The following is a 9,600-nucleotide window of genomic DNA, read 5'->3' as shown; positions in this document are numbered from 1 at the left end:
CATTAGAAATAAAAAAAAAGTGTGGTAGTTTTTACAAAGAGAGCTAGAGAGTAGCTTGGTATCAAAGATAATGGCGAGCCAGAGGAAAGCCTTCTAATTTAATGTAATAGTAGATGCATCATAATTACAAAAAAAGAGATGATTTAGGTCCCATTTGATAACCATTTTGTTTTTGAATATCAAGCCTATGGACATTACTTCTACTTCAAAATTTCTTTCTTTGTTATCTACTTTTGACCAATTGTTTAAAAAATCAAACCAAATTCTGATAACTAAGAAAAATAGCTTTTTAAAAAGTTGTTTTTGTTTTTGAAATTTGACTTGTAATTCAATCATTGTACTTAATAAAGATACGGATGAAATAGGCAACAAACAAGATAGACAAACACATAGTATGAGTTAATAGATACACCAGAATATCTCAACTAGGTTGACACATTTGTAGCATCCTCATCATATTCTGCTTTTCATTCATTGATATATGGAGAATTGCGTAGGAAAAATGGAAAAGGGAATGGACTAGAATGTTTTGATAATTAAAGAAGTGTGAATTGAGACGATTCGAGGGTCTAGGCCATATTCTATAGAGATCCGAGGACAGAGAAGAAAAGGACGAAAGAATCAACAAATGCCATTGACGCATGGATTATTCACATTTGGTGTTTTAATTGCAAATCTATACGTCTTTACTTTAGGTTATCAAAATAGATATGCAAATTAACTTTAGATTGTTTGCTTCACCAACTTCTTCTCTAACCAGCATCCTCCCTTCGTCAAAAACTGTCAACGTCACTTTCAAAATATATATTAAACTTTGTTAAATATACTATAATCTATTATATTCAGTTTCTGGTACGAAAAATCTTGTATTCTTGTACTCATGTTTTCAATTCCATTAGTTGGTTTTTTATTTCCTATTTATTTGCAATTTCTATTTCTTAAGTTGTTAGTTTGTTAGTCACTCTGCATTGTTGGATAATTATTAAGATTTTTCAAGAAGATTATTAAAAAGTTTCTTGAGGGCAATTGAATTTAACACGTAGTCCAAGATCAATTTATGGCCATTAAATCTTTTACATCTCTCTAGGACAAATGGAGTTATTGGATCATTCTCATCTATCAAGAATAATTTGGAGCCATTGGAATCGCTTGATGACCAAGTTTCTTTGGGTTATAAATAGGTGAAGATGCATTATTCGGGATAAATTGGTGTCGTTAATTCAATAAATTAACCCAAGACAAATGAAATTTATAAACCTCAAACTACAACTAAAACTAACACTTAGTAATAGTGGAAGCAAAAGGTCGATCCACAAGGAACCTACATTAATTGGCAAGATTTGATTTTCAAATTCCAAATGCAAAAAAAAATCAACATCCCATAATCCAATAGGGTAAAACTCCTAAAGACCCAATTAGCTAATTAACAATTACCATACCAATTAGTCCTAATCTAAGTAAAAAACACTTCAATTCAATAAATTCATGTTCTTTTCTTAGATTGCTTTAGAAACGAGGGTTCTCATGATTATGATATTCAATAAATACATTAGAGTAAATTTCAAGAACCATTTGATTGAATGTTCTAAATTAAGAAGTTCAAGAAATAATTTCGGAAAAGAAATCCTAATTAAATTAAGAAAACTTTATTTTTGCAACCTATCTTACTATTATGAAATAGTGCCAAACAAGACTTGCTAACAAGAAACTAATAGAATTAATGTGTCAGCTTTTTTCCATTAATTTCTATTCAAATTCATCACAAGAACATTCAAGAATGCAGAAAACTCAAGAAAATTACACAAAAAACCTCAAAAATTTAACCCTAGACTAAATATTTTCCATGAAAATTACTTACCTAGCCATAAAATTGAGAAGTCTTGAAGGAATCCATCGAAGAATTGATGCAATACATGAAGCAATTCACAAAAAGACTTGTGAATTTTACAAGAAATCTCTCAAGACAAACAAATTTCATGGATTTTTTCTCAGAATTTTGTTCTAACTTTCCCTCTCTATCAATAATAATAATAATAATAATAATGGTCTTCTCTCTATTGCAAATTTGGAAAAATCAAAGCATCTTATGAGGGTCACAACGTTGCGACCCTAGGCTAATGTTGACTCCAACGCTGCGTTGCGCAAGGCGTGCGCACGTTTTATTTTTTTCCAATGTTTGGAGCGTTGCGATGTTGCTCTGTTTTGCAGCATTTTGGTGCATTATGTCTTACAGCGTTGAGCTAGCGTTGGACCTAGTTATGGAAAGAGTGCTGCGATGCTCTGACTGGTGTTGAAGTGTATAAATTTGTTTCTTTTGATAGGTAGAATGGTAATTTGTATTTGTTCTTCTTCTAAATTGATTCATTGGACTTCATTAAGCTTCAAATTTCTCGTGATGACTCTAAAAGTGTCGAGATTGAATTTTACCTATAAAATAAACATTTTAAGCAAGCAATTAAGATAAAATTGGGGGAATTAACATTACGAACATAGCTCGTTTCAAGACGTATTACCCATGGTTGCCAAACCATCCCAAAATCTCCAACAAATGAGTGAGATAAAATAGAGAGAGTTTCTTCTTATAAGAGAGTTTTAGTGTTCCTCTATAAGAAAGAAAGTTCGTAACTTCTATTTTCATATAGTGGAATTCTCCTATCGTTGCCCGTGGTTTTTTACCCTAATTTGTTTAGGGGTTTTCCACGTAAAATCATTGTGTGTTATTCCCTCCTTTCTTCTTCTTCATTATTATTATTCTCTTGAGAAGGTTCAATTGTCCGAAATGAATTTCTAAATCTGCGGATTTATCAACATCAAGTTCGTAAAAAAAAACCAAATTCTTGTTGGCAATTCTATAATTTAATTATGTATGATCAAAAAATTATGAAAAAATTTTGCCTTGTTTTTGTTTATATTCTTTTTCTACCGTATTTCCGGAATGACTTGTACCGCATTACTAGTCATAGTATGGATATTGTGAGGAAGACTATTTTACCTCTTCTTTATTTCGTTGTTTTTTACAATACAAATAGGAGCGGTATTATTATGTCACTGGTGCCAGATTGAAATGTCATTGAATGTATCTATTTTTTTTCTAATAGAATCAAAACGAAAAATAGATTAGATATAAAAAATAAGATAAGTAAATGGAGAATAGAAAAAAAAAATGAAGGGAACAAAGGATTCTAGAAGGAATTATTCATCTTCCTAGTATTCGATACCAGAAAAATTCCTTTTCTTGTTCTTGTGTCGAAATAATAAACTAATTAATTATTCTTGATCCCATTCGTCAAAGATCCCTATTCTTAGTTTCAATTTTTCCCGGTTTATCAGAACCTAAGTTTCAATTTTATTATATTCGATCACAGTCCCTTTTCTCTACAAGTGGTATCAGAGCCTAGTTTAATTTTATATGTTAATATCTACTTATCGTTTGCTCTGTGGTTGCCACTAATAGATGGATCTTCTACATCAGAAAATAAGTAAGATATTTTCACCCAAATTAAAAGGCACGATCGATGATTGCTTATATTTCGTGATAGAAGTAATGGCAGGAAAGTTCAACATTGAGAAGTTCAACGGAACTAATTTCTCGTTGTGGAAGTTGAACATGAAGGCTTTCTTGAGAAAAGATAATTGTCTTGCAGCCATCGGCAAGAAGCTGGTAGAGATCACAGATGATAACAAATGACGAGATGAACGAGAATGCTATGTTAAACATTCATCTAGGATTAGTTAATAATGTATTGTTAAGCATTGAGGAGAAGAAAATTGTAAAGGAGATTTGGGACCATCTCACAAAATTGTAAGAGGCCAAATCATTTCACAAGACTTTCCTTCAGAAGAAGTTATATACTCTTCGAATGTCAGAATCCACATTAATGACAGAGCACATGAACATGTTGAATACTCTATTTTTCTCAAATTACATCGTTGGGTTATAAAATAGAGCCAAATGTATGTGCTTAACTTCTACTTCAAAGTTTTCCTGATTCGTATGATCAACTTGTCATCAATCTGAAAAATAATGTTCTCACCGACTAACTAAACTTTGATGATATTGCAGCTGCTATCTTGAAAAAGGAAAATCGACGCAAGAAGAAAGAAGATAAGTTGGTAAGTTCACAGCAAGCAGAAGCCTTGGCCATGACAAGAAGCAAATCAACGGAACGTGACTCAAGTGGGAGCAAAAATCAAGTAAGGTCAAAATCATGAAGTAAAAAGAATATGAAGTGCTACAATTGTGGAAAGAAGGGACATCTGAAGAAGGAATGTTGGAATATAAGCAAGAAAGATTCTAATCCTCAGGGAAATGTAGCAAGCACCTTAAATGAAAGTGGTGCATTGTCTTGTGAAGTAGTGACAACTTAGAAAGGCAGAAAAATAATGGCTAATGTATGGTTCTTTGATGTAAAAGCCACTTATCACATGATCTCTTCTCGAGAATGGTTCTATCATTATGAACCTACCTTTGGAGGATCTGTCTTCAGCGTAATGATCATGCCTTGAAGATTATCGGTATTGGAACTATGAAATTGAAGTTCCATGATAATCCAATTCCCACAATTCAACAAGTGTGACATGTAGAAGGCCTGAAAAAGAACTTGCTCTCACTAAGTCAACATGATGACCTTGATTGCAAGGTTGTAGTTGAGAAGGGAATCATGAAGATGATTCAAGATGCGCTAGTACTTATGGAGGGAAGAAAGGTGGATGCAAACTGGTACATGTTAGAGGGAGAAACTTTGCAAGAAGGAGAAGTATCAGTTGCTTCAAGTAGTCCAAATGAAAATCTTTCAATGATGTGGCATCAGAAACTTGGGCACATGTCTGAACAAGGATTAAAAGCTCTTACAAAGCAGAATCTACTCGCGGGGCTCAGTAAGGTATCTCTACCCTTCTGTGAATATTGTGTTACAAGTCAACAACATATATTAAAGTTCAACACATCAAATTCTAGAAGTAAAGTGATCTTAGAATTGATTCATTCTGATGTATAGCAAGCACTAGTTACATCTCTAGAAGGAGCAAGGTACCTTGTGTCCTTTATAAATGATTACTCTAGAAGGTGTTGGTGTATCCCATTAAGAAGAAGTCAGATGTGTTTTCAATCTTCAAAGTATTCAAAGTACGAGTGGAACTTCAATCTGGTAAGAAGATTAAATGTTTACGGGCAGATAATAGTGGAGAATATACAAGCAACAGGTTTATGGAGTTTTGCAATCAAGAAAGCATCAAAAGGTAATTCACTACTACTTATACTCCCTAACAAAATGGAGTGGCAGAATGGATGAATAGAATCTTGTTAGAGAGAATAAGAGCAATGTTGGGAGCTACAGGCTTAGAGAAAACTTTCTAGGTGGAAGCAGTCAATACTATCTGTTATGTAGTGAATCATGCTCCATCAACTGTAATTGAGTTCAAGAAACCAATGCAGATGTGGACTGACAAGCCGGCTGATTATTCAAATCTCCATATATTTGGAAGTTCGGTGTACGTGATGTACAATGCCCAAGAAACTACAAAGTTGGATCCAAAATTCAAGAAATGTTTATTCTTGGGGTACACTGATGGTATGAAGGGGTATCGTTTGTGGGATCCCACTGCCCACAAGATTATCATCAGCAGGGATGTGACTTTTATGGAAGATAAGAAATAAGTAGCAAATGATAGCACTGTAAACGAAAGCTCAGAGTCTACGACAATACATGTGAAGAAAGAATCTATCGAGGACTTTTCTGAAGCTAAATTAGTGGACGAGATCCAAGAACCAATTGAGTCACAAGTACCAGAGATTCGTTGATTTGGTTGAATAACAAAACCACCAGGTTGGAAATTTGAGTATATTATGGAGAGCAATGTTGCATATTATCTTTTATCCGAGGATGGAGAGCCATTAACTCTCAAAGAGGCAATGACAAGTTCAGATGCTGCTTAGTGGATGACAACAATGCAAGAAGAAATAGAAGCTCTTCATAAGAATAAGACTTGGGAACTCGTAACGCTACCACAAGGGAGAAAGCCCATTGGTAACAAGTGGGTGTATAAGAAAAAGCACAACAATGATGACCAAGTGGAGTGGTATTGTGCAATATTGGTGGTAAAGGGATACGCTCAGAAAGAAGGTATTGACTTCAATGAAATTTTTTCTCTAGTAGTTCGAGTTACTATGGTTAGAATAGTCTTGGAGCAGTTAAATGTTAAAACAATGTTTCTTCATGAATATCTTGAAGAAGAAATCTATATGCTCCAACCAGAAGGTTTTGAAGTAAAAGGAAAAGAGAATTTGGTTTGCAGGTTAAACAAATCTCTGTATGGTCTCAAACAAGCGCTGAGGTGTTGGTATAAGAGATTTGATTCCTTCATTCTGAGCCTTCGATACAACAGACTTAATGTAGACCCTTGTGCATATTTTAAGAAGTTTGGAGAAAAAGACTTAATTGTCTTGTTGTTGTATGTTGACGACATGTTGGTAGCAGGCCCTACCAAAGATCGTAATGAAGAATTAAAGGCTCGGTTGGCTAGGGAATTTGAAATGAAGGACTTAGGACAACAAACAAGATTTTGGGGATGCAAATTCACCGAGACAGAAATAATAGGAAGATTTGGCTGTCATAGAAAATTTATCTGAAAAATGTATCCTCATGCAAGATTGTAAGTCAATTTTTACCCCTCTTCTTCTTGTTAATTTCAAGATATCCTCTAGTATGAGCCCTAGCAATGAAGCAGAGAGGATGGAGATGTCTTAAGTACCATATGCATCAATAGTGGAAAGTTTAATGTTCGCCATGATTTGCACCAGACCAGACATTGCACATTCAGTGGGAGTTGTTAGTCGGTATATGGTGAATCTTGGTCAAGAGCATTGGAATGCTATTAAAAGGATCCTTAGATGCATTAAAGGGTCCATAGATGTTGCTTTGTGTTATGGAGGATCTCACTTTACTGTTAACGAATATGTTGACTCAAATTATGCAAATGATCTTGATAAAAGTAAATCCACCACCGGATATATGTTCACTCTTGCTAATGGAGCTGTAAGCTGGGTTTCCAAACTATAGTCAGTTGTGGTTATGCAACAACATAAGCAAAATGTATTGTAGCTACATAAGCTAGTAAAGAAGCGGTATGGTTAAAAATGCTATAGGAGGAACTCGTACATGAACACGAGAAAATTTCTCTATTTTGTGACAATCAGAGCGTCTTATATCTTGCAAAGAATTCAACTTTCCATGTTAAGTCCAAACATATTTGAGTGTAGTACCACTTCGTTCGTGAAAAAATGGAGGAAGGAATAATGGATATGCATAAAATTCATTAAAAAAAAAAATAAAATAAAATAAGAAAAGAAAACCTGGCAGATTATTTGAAAAAGGCAATCAATACTGAAAAGTTCATTTGGTGTCGATCCTCAAATGGCTTAGCAGAAACATAAGCAATATGAAAATGGCAAGGTAGAAAGAATGGTGTAAAGATGTGATTAATTATCAATGAAATCTCCAAGTGGGAGATTGTTGAATAATTATAAAAATTTTTCAAGAAGCTTATTAAGAAGTTTTTTGGAGACAATTTTTGGCCATTGGATCTTACACGTTGTCCAAGATAAATTCATGGTCATTAGATATTTCACATCTCTCTATGACAATTGGAGCCAATGGATCATTCACATTTATCAAGAACAATTTGGAGTCATTGGATTTTCTTGATGACCAAGTTTCTTTGGGCTATAAATAGGTGAAGACCCATGGTTGCCAAAACATTCCAAAATCTCCAACAAATGGATGAGATAAAATAGAAAGAGTTTCTTTTTGTAAGAGAGCTTCGTGTTGCTCTATAAGAAACTCCTATTTTCATATAGTAGAATTCTTCTATCCTTGCCCGTGGTTTTTACCCTAATTTGTTTAAGGGTTTTCCACATAAAATCACTGTGTGTTATTCCCTCATTTTTTCTTCTTCATTATTATTATGTTCAATCTACTTTAGTTTCGATTTTACTCTATTCAATCACAATCCCTTTTCTCTACATACACGTGTATATATATATCAATTATTAATGAATTAGAAAATGAGAAGTATTATTTTATTCTCCCTAAATTACCATTATTCTGGTATCAGAGCGATTTTAACCCTATTCTTCCACGTACGTTTCATCTTCTTCTTTCACAACTTCAGTGTTTCGTCTTCTTTTTTACATAATCGCTTCGATGGATTCTATGGGAAAAAAAATCAAGAAGTGCAAAAGAAACAATTGTAGCATGAAAATACTCAGAGAGCATATTATCTTCATCATAGTGACACATCTAATTTAGTCCTTGTATCAGAATTGCTCACAGATGACAACTATGTAACCTGGATTAGAACAATTCTTTTTGCTCTTTCAATCCGCAATAAGCTTAGACTTATTGACGGAACTTTGACTGAACTAACCAGAGATCTGCCCCTTCTCTAGATCAGGAATAATCATATGGTAATTGCTTGGATCCTCAACTCGGTATTGAAAGATATTTCTTCGAGCATCATGTTTTTTTTATTCTGCTTATGAAATATGGTTGGATTTGAAAGAAATATTTCATAAAATAAATGGACCATGAATCTTTCATTGAAGAAGAAATTTAAGTACACTCAAACAAGAGCATTGTTGCAACCTATTTTTTGAAATTAAAAGGTATTTGGGATGAGTACACCCCTTACCGACCAAGTTGTACTTGTGAATGCTGCAATTATGGAGGAAATAAATCAATAAAAATGTTTGTTCAATTTGAATACCTAATGAGTTTTCTAATGGGACTGAACGACAATTTTGGCCATGCTCAGTCTCAAATTTTGTTGATGGATCCTCCTCCACCTATGAGTAAAGCTTTTGCTCTAATTATTCAGGAAGAAGAAAAAAATCTGGTGTTATTTGACTCCTTCTGCCATAGCCCTAGTTGTTGGAAATACAAGTAATACAAGAAAAACTTCAAATAATCAAAATCGACAAAGAGGAAATTGTGCTATTTGCTCCCATTGTGGAATTCCAGAACATACAGTTGATAAATTCTATAAGATGCATGAGTATCCTCTTAGCGATTGTCAACGCTCTAATCAATGTTCTTTCAATGGGACACAATAAAATAATAACCAACATTCTCAAGGGAATATAGCAGCAGCAGTCTTTGATTCTTCTCCAAAAACAGAGACAAATTCTAATCTACTTCAAGACATTCTAAATCTCCTCAAATCGAAGCTTGCTCTAACTAAGGCTGACACGGAATCCACTTCCTAAATAGCATGTACTTGCTCTAAAACCAATGCTGGAAATCTTTCTGAGTGGATTGTTGATTCTGATGCCTCCACTCACATTTGTTGTTCTCAAGCTGCATTTAGTACCTTAGAGCCTATATCTACCTACTATTGTGTTGCCTGATAATAAACAAATACTCGTCTATATGCCGGAAGTATACTACTTTGTGGAACTTTACTGCTAAAAAGTATTCTCTTTTAGTTTCCGAGTTCAAATATAATCTCCTTTCAATCAGCGCGTTAACCATGGATAAAAATATTTTTGTGGAGTTCTCTAGTGATGGTTATATCATTCAGGAAAGGTCCACTTCGAAGATGATT

This window comes from Benincasa hispida, chromosome 3, assembly GCF_009727055.1.
Source record: "Benincasa hispida cultivar B227 chromosome 3, ASM972705v1, whole genome shotgun sequence".
Taxonomy (NCBI): domain Eukaryota; kingdom Viridiplantae; phylum Streptophyta; class Magnoliopsida; order Cucurbitales; family Cucurbitaceae; genus Benincasa; species Benincasa hispida.
This window is presented reverse-complemented; position numbering follows the sequence as displayed.